Source organism: Leptonychotes weddellii, chromosome 9 (genome assembly GCF_054177405.1).
Source record: "Leptonychotes weddellii isolate Sample4059 chromosome 9, ASM5417740v2, whole genome shotgun sequence".
NCBI lineage: Eukaryota > Metazoa > Chordata > Mammalia > Carnivora > Phocidae > Leptonychotes > Leptonychotes weddellii.
The window spans coordinates 38,555,085-38,569,637 of NC_138377.1; the positions used below are offsets into that span (position 1 = coordinate 38,555,085).

At 44.1% G+C, this 14,553-nt stretch overlaps 1 long non-coding RNA gene across 1 annotated transcript in view; it reads left to right on the plus strand.

The window, feature by feature from the left end:
* The window catches only part of LOC145723424 (uncharacterized), a 58,351-nt gene that overhangs the window by 20,068 nt on the left and 23,730 nt on the right, over positions 1-14,553 (plus strand). The window lies entirely within an intron of this gene.

Below are 14,553 nucleotides of genomic sequence, written 5' to 3' on the forward strand. Positions count from 1 at the left end.
ACCACACTAAGGCTTGTTTATACCTCTCCGGTATAAAAACGGAAACTGAGGCTTAGGAAGTTGGAGCAAACTCCTTCAATCACACAACTGACAAGCTGAAGGATTTGGGGAAAGAGCACAGGCTCTTTCCATACAGAGGATCATGCTGTTGTCCAAGTGAGAAGTACATTGCTGGGTTTCTATCGTTTTTAACTGACCAAAGATTGTCTGCAAGTCATACAAACACGGAGGCCGAGGGAACTTCAAGAGAGCAAGAGAAGAGTGAGGGTCGGCTTGGAGACTTTGTTATCACACGGTATATCTCCATGAATGTCCTTAGAAGCCTGTGGGGTGTCCAAAAGTGGCATCTAGGGGGCTCCTGGTCCTGGTAGAATCTTGGGATCAATAGCAGGACAGACGGCCCTCATTTGCCACAGGAGGCTTAGAGTCCAGGAGGGACTGGCTACCCTGGGTTTCTGGGAAGGGAGTCTGCGGGACTCACTGCCCAGGAGCCACATCAGAGGAAAGATGGCTCCTGGACGTCCAATCCATATGGATGGGGCTCTGGATGGAAGCTGGAGAGGCCTCTCATGACATGACTTGGCTTAAAGTTGTACTTACATAGCAAGTGCACTATTTTTATTTAGATTCTGCTTTTATTTGGAGTGGCTTTGAAAGGGGCTAGGTGGACATTAGTGTGCACAGGGGTAGGAGGTGTCCCTGAAATCTCCCAAGCTACCTCCTTGTGTCCCTGTTGTACAAGAGAAACCTTCAACTGAAGAGAAGCACCACCACTGCCACGTTGAAAAGGGTTCTGGGATGCTGTCTGTTCCCAAGCTAAATTGGGTTCATACGGAGAGGGGAGCACAAAGTCCCACACAGGTGCTGGGGTCCCTCCACGCCCATCCGGGGGCAAAGGAAGCCGGGCACACTGGGCCCCCTCAAATGGCTCCCTGGGCTGTGGTCCCTCTAGGGCCGATCTGCTTCAGGGTGGCCTCCAGAGCTGGACCTGAGCTGAACCTCCATCCATCCAGGCAGACCCGGGGACATACTTCTGTGAAAGTGGTCTTGGGCTACCTTCTGGTCAGAGCTGGTGGTCACTGAAGCCTGAGCAGTGAGTCTTAGACATCTCAGGGAGACGAGTGGTCCCAGCTACAAGGACCTCGCAGACTCTGCTGGAGCAACTGTGGCCGACCCCAGGAGAAGGAAGTGACATTGGGTCTGAAGTTACTGAAGGGACCAAGAGCAAAAGGACTGTGGGTCACTGGGAACTGAGGGGCCACAGTGCCTGAAGAGAGTCCCAGTCATCTGCTTTCCCCGGGGGGTGGGGGGGGTGAAGTAAAGCAAAAGATGGTGCTGAAGGACGAGGAGGTGCTGCTAACAGGTGCTGGAAGCACACTGAGGAGCACGACCAGCCTCCAGCGCGGACACCCACGGAGATTGTGCTTTCATCACCACCCTGCGGCCAAGGTTCTGCCCGGGGCTTCTGCCGGGGACTTGCGACAAGGGCCACTGTCACTCAGGAATCCCTTCTTCCCAGGTCACCCTAGCGTACATCCAGGCCCTGGGGCCACAGCGACACTATTTTATAAATAAGGTGAAAGAGTTACTGCCTGAAGACAGAGCTCGTGGATGGAGGGGAAATACTATTTCTTACCACCACCCCACTGGAACTAAGTGGAGCTAATTCAAATCCGAAAATGAACTCTCGCCGAATACACTGTCATGTGTCAGTACTGAAGGTAAAGTCTTCAGTTCTACCTTAATCAAATCCATGAACATAATCCAGTCTTACCAAGACACTTAAAGGGACACTTCTGCGGTTAGATGGAAAGAATTTTTCGAAGCCTTTCAACCATGTACCTTGCCGACCCGCGGAAGAAAACCTTCTGAATCTTACGGCACCAGAGCACACTCTAGTGGTGGTGAGCTAGGCAGCCACTTCCAAACCGCTCAATTCATCCTTGCACAGGGAGCCCTAGATAAATATTCCTTGTTTGGGCAAAAGGTTAGGTAGGCTTGCGTGAAGGCAGCAAAGGAAACGAATAGAACATTATACGAGGACTCCAAGCCGTATAATTCTCCACTAAGAATAAGGCAAGTTCTGTGTCATTGAATGTTCAATGCCAAGGGCAAACAAACAAGAATTATTAAAAATCTTAAAACAATCTAAAATAACATCCTACTCAATGAGGTTTTAGGAAAGCTTTTGATTTATCGTTTGTTCTTAAATCCATGCCACATGCAGACTTTCTCCTTGGAGATTCTATTTAAAGAAGGGAGAGGAAGCAGATAATAGATATAATACCTAAAACAAACTCCCTTCAGCCATGACAGTGTTATTACAAACTTGAGGGAGTGCCATTATTGCATATAAATAGAAACAATGGACCAGAACCAATTTTGCATAAGGAAATATCGTTCAATTTTGTTGTGAGCCTTGGTTTAGACTTTCCTCTGGTTTAACAAGTGATGGTTAATATAAATAAGAATGTCTGTCTTTGCTTAAAGATAGCACTCTTGTGAAAGCACACGTATCTATTTAACCAGGTAAAAATGTTGCCATCTTTTGTGTATGTGTCTCCAAACCGAAGGAAATATATTCGTTTGGTTTGAAGTGTAAATTATACTCTTAAAATCTAACTAACACAAACTGGAAGGAAAAAAAAAATCCAACAACACACATAAAAAATAAACTTTTTTTAAAAGCTAGGAGCTTTGTGTTCTATTGTGTTTAGACTTAAAATATGGAACTATTTAGAAAGAATTAAAGAGATTATGTTTATTTGATTTCAAGTTATCTCAGCAAGAAACACATTTTTCATACCTCTTTGGAAGAACAGCAGGTCAAATGACACATTTGTGAGTGACTGTTTGAAATATTTCAGCCACGCCACAGGGTCCACCTGACCTGAGCACCATAGATTGAGGGAACAAAGACTTGTGTTTTAAATGTTCCTTTAAGAGCCTTTCTGGGGAGCTGGGGGGGGGGGGGTTGCAGGAAGCTGTCACAGGCCTTGCTTTTTATTTTTATCCTATGACACTAATCAGTTTAATTATATTTCTGACCGATGACCTAGGATTATGATTAATTTTCCCAAATGCAAACATTATATTGCATCATTCTGCAACTTTGCAGGAATAATACAATTTGTTTCAAAGTCACCCACAATCCTGAACCTCCAAAGTTTCCCAATATCTGTAAATTCATTCCTCTCTTTGAGTAGATTTTGTTTTTTAATCTGTTCAGTAGCGAAGGTAGGTCTTTATTTGTGATGCTAAAACGAGGAGCACAGGTTTGTAAAAGAGGCGATCTAGGACCTAAGAAAGTGATTTGCTTTATTACTTGACTAGATGAAAATCATACATCCATGAAAGGTTAAATGGGGCTGTGGTTTGCTTATTAAATGGAACAATTAATATTACAAGTGCCTGAAGACTGTGCTTGAGAGGACCTCACTGACCATTTCTGAGAGTAATTAAACATAGAGCAGAACACAATCCCTGTTGAGGGTGTAACTCAATATAAGGACTTTGAGTCAAATGTGGAGCCTCTTAGAACTACAAACCTTTGTCTATGGACTTATTAAAGAAATTCTCCCATCTGCATTTAAAGGGTTAGATTGCCCAGGCCTCAAGAAAACGCCAGGACCTAAGATGGAAATGGTCTGACCTCGCTGCTGCACCTGATACTTCCAATGCTGATTTCCTCCAAGCTCCCCTTCCTTCACCTCCTTTGCCCCAGGCTTTCATAAGCCAGAGACAGAAAAATGAATTTCACTTCCCAAATGCTAGAATTGCTGGTGCAGAACGTCACTAAATATCAGCAGCTGTGCCAGGGCACCTGGGGCCATCAAGAGAAACCTGACAAAAGACTTCGTTATGAACAGGATCCACGTTCCCTGTTCATCTTGGTTTCATGTACTTGAAGAAGGGCAGGGAGAATTGCAACAATGCTCAAAAAAAAAAAAAAAAAAAGTGTGTGTGAGCACGGGGGAGATTCGTAGGAGAAAGGAAATAAAACAGATATTCCTAAAGCAACAACATGGGACAGAAGTAATGCCAATATTGTTCATGACCACTGTTTCCAAACATTACTATATAAATGTATCACTTGGGGATGGTTTAAGATGCAGATTCCGAATCACTAGGTCTGGGTTGGGGGCCTGAGAGTCTGCATTTCTGACACGCTCCCATAGGCTGTGGGTGCCATTGGTTCGCGGACCACATTTATTTTTTTATTTTTTTAAAAGATTTATTTATTTATTTGGGGGGGAGGGGCAGAAGGAGAGGGAGAGAGAGGACCTTAAGCAGGCTCCACACCCAGCGTGGAGTCCTTGACCTCATGACCCTGAGATCACGACCTGAGCCAAAACCAGGAGTCAGATGCCTAACCGACTGAGCCACCCAGGCGCCCCAGAGGACCACCAATTGCTAGAGCAATTCTCTGCCTTTCAAATAATCCCCCTTACCCCAGATTACTAGTCCAAAGTGGTTTCATTGAATAGTTGTTGCTCAGCTCAACAAAAGATTTCCCGAAGACAGGCACTGGGTATCCTGTCTCTCTGACACACCCCCTAGCACCTGGCATGACACTGTTATCAGAACGAGAACGGTGAAGTCCTAACAGGCACAGAGGCAAACATTTTTCAGAGGTCATGGCAGCTCCGCTGGGAGGAAGGACCCAGGCTCAAGGGCAATCACGCGGCACTGGCGGAAGAGGTGTCAGAGGTCTCTCTTGGTGTGTTTATGATCTCTCGTGAAGAGTGTTCACGAAGATAATCTCTGGTGTCTTTCCACCTCTCTTGTCAGAGTTCGCAGTGGCGGTCCTGTCCTGCCGGGACATAGAGCAGGAAAGGATTGGGCTTGGGGGCAGGCAGATGGGATAGAGCCTCTGTGACCTCGATTTAGCTGCAAGCGAGGCTTAGTTTACTCACTTCTCAAAATGAGAGGAGCATACCTCCCGGCAAGTTGATTTTAAGGATCAGAAAGGATCCACATAAAGCACCCAGCACGGTGCCTGAGAATAGTAGCTGCTCAATAAATATTAGGTGCCATCAACTCTCCTTCATCTGGGCTTGCCCTAACCCGGGGGTTTTCAACCAAGACAACTGCACATTAAAATCACCTGGGGGATCTCTGTGCCTCCTGGATTTTGATGCCTGTTTCCTTCCCCAAATTAGGGCATGGAGCACTGGGTATTATACACAAACAATGAATCATGGAACACTACATCAAAAACTAAGGATGTAATGTGTGGTGATTAACATAACAATAAAAAATTTTTTTTAAAATCACCTGGGGGAGCTTTGAAAAACCCTGATCTGCCCCTCCAGGCCACACCTCAGCCCAGTGAATGATAATCTCTGAGCCAGTAAGTGGGGCCGTTTCTAAAGCCCCCAGGTGGGTCCAGCATTCAGCGTAGGTTGAGAACCACTGGTCTAAGTGTAAGGAGCAGTCACTTCTTTTTGGCCTAGGAACTGGCACTGGCTAATTAGCCTCCTCCAGGGGTGGTGGGGAGGGAAGGGGGGAGGGGACGAGACTTCCCGCTTCCCTCCCATGCACACCCCCAAGGCTTGCTCCTCTTCAAGCTCCTGCATCCCAGACCAGCCCTCCGGATATTTGAGCCCAGACTACTTTGTTTATCTGTAATTCCTGGTTATCTACCTTCTCCTTCAGCCGGTATGATTATTGTATTATTGTCACCCACATTTTCTGGGGTTTCACTAACAGTGACATCAAATGTGGTCACATGAATAAAATAGCCACCAGAAAAACTCACCCCAGTATTCAGCCCCTGGAGAGCTCACCCCACAAGCATGTCTGATGTCTCCTGGGCGGTGCCTCACATGTGTTCTTGAACAAAACCAGTCACCTACCATCCTGGTTCTGTCACATCATATCCATGAGATCAAACTACCTCAAAGGACTGTGAAGAGTAAATAAATAATATACATAAAGTACCTTAGCCTAGTGTTTGCAACAAGTTGTGTTTTCAATAAATGTTAGGGTTTTTTTTTTTTTAATTTATTTATTTGAGAAAGAGAGCACAGAGGGAGAGGGAGAGAGAGAAGTAGAATCCCCACTGAGCAAGGAGCCCGATGCGAGACTCAATCCCAGGACCCTGGGATCATGACCTGAGCTGAAGGCAGACGCTTAACTGACTGAGCCACCCAGGTGCCCCTAAAAGTTAGGGTTTTTATAATGAGGAGGTGGCACCCTTGCCAGGCACCACTCTCCTTTCTGATGCTATTCTTTCCCCATCACATTGCTCTCTCATGGAGCTCCTACCATTGTCTGGAGACCACACAGGGATTTATGGCAAAGTTGGGCAGAGTCCTACCCTTCGGAAGACACATTCTGTTACCCAGGTTCCAGACAGTATTGCTTGGGCCTCAAGGTCTCACTAAGATTTGCCTGAACTTTCTTTTCTCTTTCTGACTCTGGCATAAGTCCCCATCTTGCACTTCAGCAGCCTTCTGCCCTTTATTCCTGGAATGTCGCTACTAGGTGAGCTGCCCAGCTTGGTGGCTCTTCCCTCAGTGGGCTAGCTGCACTGGATCATGAGACGAAGCTGAGTCTCTGCAGGAAGCACAGTTTGGGCCCAGCTGGGACACTGATGTGCTTCCCTACTATGAGAGGAACCAGGGGGTCCCTGGTTTAGGGGGATGGTGGTTTGCACAAAGCCATCCACATCCTCTTTGCTACCTGCTGATAAAACAATTACTGCGCACCTATCATTTGGTGGGTAATGGATACCAGACCCAGTCCTGTCCTCATTATGTTAAGTCTGAGAAGATACAGGATGTGCAGGAAGGAGTAATTCACACACTCCGGATTGCATTTAAATAACGGCTAATTAAGAGAAACGGATTGTAATGGCTGGAGAAGATCATGGAAGAAACAGGTATTAGGAGCCAGCTTGATATAGGTTGGTTAAAAAGACTCTATAGATGAGATGAATCTAAGAAAATGTTTGAAGGAAGAACAGTGGTGTCCCCAAGGGTAGGGGATGATCAGGGTGGTCAGCCCAGGGGACAGGCAAAATGGCAGTGCACTGTCTGAAGAGAGTCTAAAAACAATAACATCAATTAAAATCGAGTCCACTTTTTATTATCACAGTGCGTGAGGAATTCTAGACAATAAAAGACTATTCTGGTAGTAGTCCTTTATTGCCTTAGTAATTCTTACAAAACACTGAGCTGGGTGCTTTCTATATACTCTCAGAGATATCAATAGTCTTTTTGTCTTAAGCGTTTGAACTTCCATTTCTTCTGTCAAATTAAGATTTATATTTTAAATCTCCCACTTTATACCGTTCCTAAGAGTCTGATACTTTGGGGGTCCTTTCTGGAAAGTGCAGTGTTCGATAAAAGGTCATTATCCACTTTTGAATGAAAACGGGACATCAGAGAGGGGATTATGGACATAAACAATATTTGGGGAATGGACAATGGGTCTAGAATCTTAGACTTCTGCCTTCAGCCTTTATGTTTATGACTCCCCTATATAAACCTGCTGTTCCATATCCAAAATCAGTCAGGCTGTGGGGCACCTGGGTGGCTCAGTCGTTAAGCGTCTGCGTTCGGCTCAGGTCATGATCCCAGGGTCCTGGGATCGAGCCCCGCATCGGGCTCCCGCTTCTCCCTCTCCCACTCCCCCTGCTTGTGTTCCCTTTCTCGCTGTGTCTCTCTCTGTCAAATAAAAAAAAAAAAAAATCAGTCAGGCTGTGGTTTGGTGGATAGTTGGAATGTGGACCCCATGAGGGCAGGGGTCTTTTCACTGATGTACCCGAAGCAATGAGATTAGTGCTGGGCCAGAGGAAATACTCCCTAAATATTTGTTGTGTCAGAGAAAAAGAAATAGTTCAAGTATTTCTAACAGAGGTTAAAGGCTTTATTCAGCCGTTGGAAATCTGGATCTGAAGACACATTGACTATCCAAGATGATGCAGTCTGGGATCTTATCGACTGAGAAGGGAGGGATGTGGGATCTTGTGGTCTGCTAGGTTACAATTTATTTATCTCTAACTGCTGCAATATTTGCAGATAGTTGGAGATGGCTCTGGGTTTTCGTGACTCTTAGTGGAGATCACTGGATCAATCTCATCCCAGGAACTGTCAGAACAGTTCTTCCAAAACCTGTTTTTGTAAACTTGGAGGTTGTCCGTTAATCAAGGTTCATGGGAGGGGAGGTAGGAGAAAAGGGGGTGTGGAGAGAAAATAATAGGGAAAAAGAGAAAGGAGGCAAGGGTTGAAGCAAGGAGAATGAGGTCTAGTTTCATCTTTTTATAGTTGAATGAATGAATGAATGAATGGATAAATGAATGTGCAAATTACATTTTCTCCCCCTCCCCCCAGTCATACATCTGCACTTGGAAAATGGCCAGAAATACTTAAGTCATGTTAATTTTTTTGGATACACACACATATCCAAGGAAGCTGCCACAAAATGTCCCCCTTAGAGCTCTGATCTCACACAGGAGATTTGCTACTCCTTCCGTTTCCAAAGCTCCTGTTCTAGCAGTCAGGGTGAATTAAAGTCAGTACCACCAGAGGCATTTTAACATTTCTTAAGCGATGAGATCAGGACTTGGGGTCCCCACTGAACACTTCAAACGTATAGCTGAGAGAGCAAATCAGCCAAGTTCTACCAAGTTTTAAATCCCGTAATTCTGTGCTTGTATGTAACTTTGATCTGTTCTGGGAACACAGCCCCTGCTTCTAATCTGGGCCCATCATCTTGGAAATGCGTGTCCTGTTCATAAGAGATGCTGAGAAAGAAAGGGTACATAGATCAGGGTGAGACCATCACCACCCCTGGGACAGCACCTCCAAGGCACTGCTGGTGTTAGATCACTATTGTCACTTTTTTTTTTTAAGATTTTATTTATTTATTTGAGAGAGAGAGAATGAGAGCACATGAGAGGGAGGAGGGTCAGAGGGAGAAGCAGACTCCCCGCTGAGCAGGGAGCCCGATGCGGGACTCGATCCCGGGACTCCAGGATCATGACCTGAGCCGAAGGCAGTCGCTTAACCAACTGAGCCACCCAGGCGCCCTATTGTCACCTTTAATAGGAAAGGTCCTGAACGTAGTGTTCAAAAGTAACCGATTCATAATTAGGACTGAGCTTGAATTTGGGATTGACGAGGTGGTGGGGGCGGGTTGGGTTGGGGGAGATCAGGCAAAAATGCTATCTTGCTTCTAGGAAGACCTAAAACCATGCCATCCTCTCTTTTTCTTCAAAGCACTTGTTGAACTGAATGAATCTTCATCACTTAAAAATCTCCCATTCAGTGGTGTTGGAGTCAGATTACACTGGCTCACAAGAGCCAATTGTGAGCGTCTCTCTCCCATTTCATGATCCATGATGTTAACTCAGTAGCTTTAAATCGGCCACGGTGGAAGTACTTTGGGAAATTGCAAAAACTACAAATCAAGCTCCCCCAGCCCAAGAACTGGGGGGTTTTAGCACTCTATGGCCCCTATCCATCTTTCAGGAGCCAGGTTAATACCCATTTCTTTTTTTTTTTTTTTTAAGATTTTATTTATTTATTTGAGAGAGAGAATGAGATAGAGAGAGCACAAGGCGGGGAGCGGGAGAGGGAGAAGCAGGCTCCCTGCTGAACAGGGGAGCCCAACGCAGGACTTGATCCCAGGACTCCAGGATCATGACCTGAGCCAAAGGCAGTCGCTTAACCAACTGAGACACCCAGGCACCCGATACCCATTTCCTCATAAAGCTTCAACTGACTATTCCAGCCCAACAATGATTTCCTGCTCGCCACAGCAGAGGGCCCTTATATGATTTATTCTACTTAAGCAATATATTGTGGCTTCGAACACTGATCTTGTGTTATTTAAATATGCCACCATTTAACCTTTAATGATTCTTCATGTAGATTTTAAGTTCCATGAGAGCAGGAACAATATACTATGCATCTAAATGCCCCATGGGTCTTGTCAGAATGAAAACAAATGGCAGGAGATCAAAATAAAATGCGTTAAAGAAATGAGTGATAATTAGGTGTTGGAAAAACCTAGGCAATTGGATAGAAATGAGATACATTTTGCAATATGTAAAATTGTATTTTCAGAAAATAATTTAAATTAACTACATCTGTAGCTGTATGTAATGCCATTTCCAATTTGTTGATAATTGTACTGTTTATGGTTTTTGAAGACTTTGACATGCCTTTTGTTCTAACAACAGCAGTTTAGTTGTGAGATCTGAACACTGATGTGTTGTTTGCTCATGGCAGACGTCCTTCAACACTGAGGTTGGACAAAGGCAGAGAAGCAAAATATGTCACAGAGTATCTTCTTTTTATTTTTTTATTTATTTTTTTTAAAGATTTATTTTAGAGGGGGGGGAGGGGCAGAGGGGGAGAATCTTCAAGAAGACTCCCAACTGAGCATGGAGCCCATCACGGGGCTCCATCTCATGACTCGTGAGATCATGACCTGAGCCGAAACCAAGAGCAGGGTGCTCAACTGACTGAGCCACCCAGGTGCCCCAAGGTGCCATCTTTCTCATCTGCTGCCTCACTAATCAGTTCTTCAATGGCCATCATTCTTGACTCAAAAAAGTGATGTAAGTCATAATCTGTATTCCCAACCCAACTTCACATATAGTCATGATTTCTACAAAATATTTTTGGGGTCAAGATATATCTTAATACCAAGAAATAAAGCCCCATACCTAATGTTCCAGTAATGGATACATTGTTTTTAAATATTTGTTTTAATACTAATGTCAGATTAGTTAGGGCCTAATCCATCCTGTTGACGGGACCTAGTATAAGTAGAAGGATAAAGATTTCTATCCCACATTAATACATTTTATGGGATGCAAAGCCACTTTTTCTCCACTAAAACATAAGGTCACGAACTAATAGAATCCTCACTTTCTGAGCGTTTCATTTGGCTTAAAACAAAACAAAACAAAACAAAAACCAGTTCTAGAAAAGATTAATCCACAGGATAGGCTTGTAGAAGTACTGGGGAAATAAGACATCAGAATTTTGTGAAATGTTGCTCTCAAACCAGTATCTGCTCTTCAAAACATTTATGTTAAATGGACTAGAAGTAAATGTTAAGAAGCGCTCTGCGCAAAGCTATTTATATAAGTGTGCTGTCACAGATTAAAATTAAGTGACCTGTGGCAATCTCCCAAAAAACAAACAAAAGGACTAAAAGGAAAGACTTTTTGGTCTCTTCTTATCCTTTCTCCCCCTTTAACTTACGGCCATTAATAGTTGTAATGCTCTATGACTTACTGCAACTGGATTTCATCCTTTGGTTAATTTTCCCCCCTATCACTTGAGTCTTCTCTGTGCATCTATTTTTATCAGTAAATGACAATTTTATGGATTAAAAAAAAGCAGGACAATATGATTAGCACTCTGTTTTTAAAAAATAAGATGGTCTCCTCTCCTTTATGTTCACTGACTGCCAATCTCCTGCCTTACCCTAAAGAAAATTTTCTTTTTTTCTTTTTGTTCTCCTAATTTCCAGGGTTCTGCTGTATTCTACTGATTTCTTGCTTTCCCAGAATAGCCCATTTACTCTTTTTTGCCCATTGGGACAGAATGGGATGAGGAGAGGGTGGAGACTGTCTGAACCAGGTGACCTGACCCTATTTTCCCCACCTGTCCTTCCTATTTGCTGCTCAGGCTCCTGGCAGCTGATTCAGGACTCATGGCCTTGAACCAAATAGATGGAGTCCATCTCCCCCCAAAAAACACCTGGGACCAGCAGTCTCTTTGTTATATTTGCTCTGACTGTACCAGGATGAATATACTGCAAACGTAGCATCCTGAATAAGAAAAGGCTACTACAGGGACATTACCAGAGCTGTGACAAGTTTCACGTGCCTAAGAAATTGTATTTGCCTAGCAGGAACATAGTAAACACTGGATTTTAGTTTTCAAAGAAAAGGAAACTTCAAAATTTCATGGTTTTCCCCAGTGAAACACTGGAGATAAGGCATGCTTGATTTGTCTAAGTAGCTTGGTATCGTCACTTGTTTTTGAATTGTTATGTAGCCCAAGTTTCCCCTGTCTGCCCCTATGGCATCTCTTAGCTGTCCATTCCTCGCCATTCTCATTCCTGGGGCATTTTCTTGCCTCTGCTGCTACTGACCCATCTGTATCCAGTCTCGCCACCTTCAAAACCATCCTCCACATAGCCACCCAAGGGGTCTCCCCCAAACAGAAATTGTGTTATGTCATTCCACTTTGTAAAACTCTTCAACATTGAAGTCCTAGCTCCTTAAAAGGCAATCAAGGGCCTGGACCCTTGAAAAGGAAAAATCATCCCTGGCAGCTAGCCTGTGAGGTTCCCAACTGAACACGAACTGTGCTCACAGAACAAGGATGAGACAACTTTGCTCTGCAACCATGTCTGAAACACAGACAAAGATACGCTGCAACCACAAAATGATTAACTATCCCCCTTTCCCAATTAACATGGAAGACCTCACAGTGGATGATGCTAGCCGCACTGCGATCCTTCTATCTCCTGGATAAAATGATTAAACACCCAATTACTGAATTAACCCTGCTCTTAATGGCCCTAAATACAGAACACATTCTCAGAACGCTGTCTCCACTTTCTCAGACACTCCTCCCGAATCCTGTAATGAGCCTCTCCCAACTCTCTGTTACGGAGCTGTTCCACAGACCTTCTGCTGATGGTTCTCTCTTGCTACAACAAGCTAAATAAAATCGCCTTTCTGGCCTAGGAGAGGTTATGGATGGTTTTGGGCCATTGATTTGAACATACCTCTGCCCTCTACAGTGTGTCCTGTAGTCAGAGCAAGACCACATGCAGTTTCCCACACACGTGTCTTTTAGCACATTGGCTTTTAGGACCTTTTCTCTTTCTCCACATAGAAAACTATCTTAGTTTCAGAATCCAACTCACCTGACAACTCATGTGTGAACACTTCTAAAACCCTAACATTTTCTTGGGCCAAGTTCCCATTGTCTTGGATTAATTCTGAGCCAGATTCTATGAAGGAGAGGCTCACCTCTGGGGACACTGAAATGAGAGAAGACCAGATTCAAGTTCTGGCTTTGGCAATGTATGACCTTGAGAAATTTACTTCGGACTCAAATCAGGGCTAAGCTGGCAGATGCAATTCCCCCAACTAATTCTATTTAATCATTAGGACTCACTGACACTTACGAAATGACCCTGAAACCAACTGTGCACATACTAACATCCTGGGACTTAGAACAATACATCTTTTCCTTATTTGGAGCTTAATAAGACAATGTCCAAGACTGCCAAATAAATCACGTTCATTTCCTTCGCTTCTTTGCTTCCCTAGTTTGCAAACTAGGACGTCTCAATTTGATTTATTCTAGAGTATGGTTGTAATAGATTTATGAGGCATTGTCCCTTAAGACCTGGCAGCAGAGGGTCTGAGGACTGGATCCAGGTCCTGACCACTCGAACAAGCCAGAGGGTCTCTATATGGAAATTTATGATAATACCCTCTTTCTCTTAGGGTTAATGGAGTGGAAGGCATAGACTTTCTAAAGCAGCAGTTCTCAACCTGTGATGCACATTAGAATCACCTAAAGAGCTTTTTAAAACATACTCATGCCTAGATCTCACCCCCTTAAAATTCTGGAGGGGGCCTGGGTGTTGGTAATTTTTTTAAGTTCTTTTTTTTTTTTTAAAGATTTTATTTATTTATTTGAGAGAGAGAGAATGAGAGGGAACACATGAGAGGGGATAGGGTCGGAGGGCAAAGCAGACTCCCTGCCGAGCAGGGAGCCCGATGCGGGACTCGATCCCGGGACTCCAGGATCATGACCTGAGCCGAAGGCAGTCGCTTAACCAACTGAGCCACCCAGGCGCCCTAAGTTCTTTTTTTTTTAAATATTTTATTTATTTATTTGACAGAGAGAGCACAAGCAGGGGGAGTGGCAGAGGGAGAGGGAGAAGTAGAATCCCCGAGGAGCAGGGAGCCCGATGTAGGGCTCTATCCCAGGACCCTGGGATCATGACCTGAGCTGAAGGCAGTCACTTAACCAACTGAGCCACCCAGGCGCCCAATTTTTTAAAGTTCTGTAGGTCTAATTGACAGTCCAGGCTGAGCATCGCTGATCTAGATCTGGGCAGAAAAGTTCCTCTAAAAACATAAAGCCTTTCCCAGCACCACAGAATAGAAAGCATGGAAATCTAAAACTACTAAGTGATGATTGACAAATGATCAAATTCTATGAAGACCCCAAGCAAACCTTCACGAGGCCAAGACTCCTCCAACCGAAAAGGAAGCAAGTGATGGATAAATTCAGGCTGTAGAAATTTAAAACATTAACAAATTTGGAAATGTATACTGTTGCACAGATCAGGGAATATTGAAATGAAATGGGGCCAGAAGCTAATTATATGGAAATATTTCTATGTGCACATTTCTTCAGAAGGCAAAGTAGAGATTGCAACCAATATATCTATACAAGTGACGAGAATATTAAGTTTTCTTTCATTCCTCTAGTACACTACCTTTCTCAGCATGTATTCTGTCCCAGTTCTTGTGAAGGTGAGAATAATATCAAA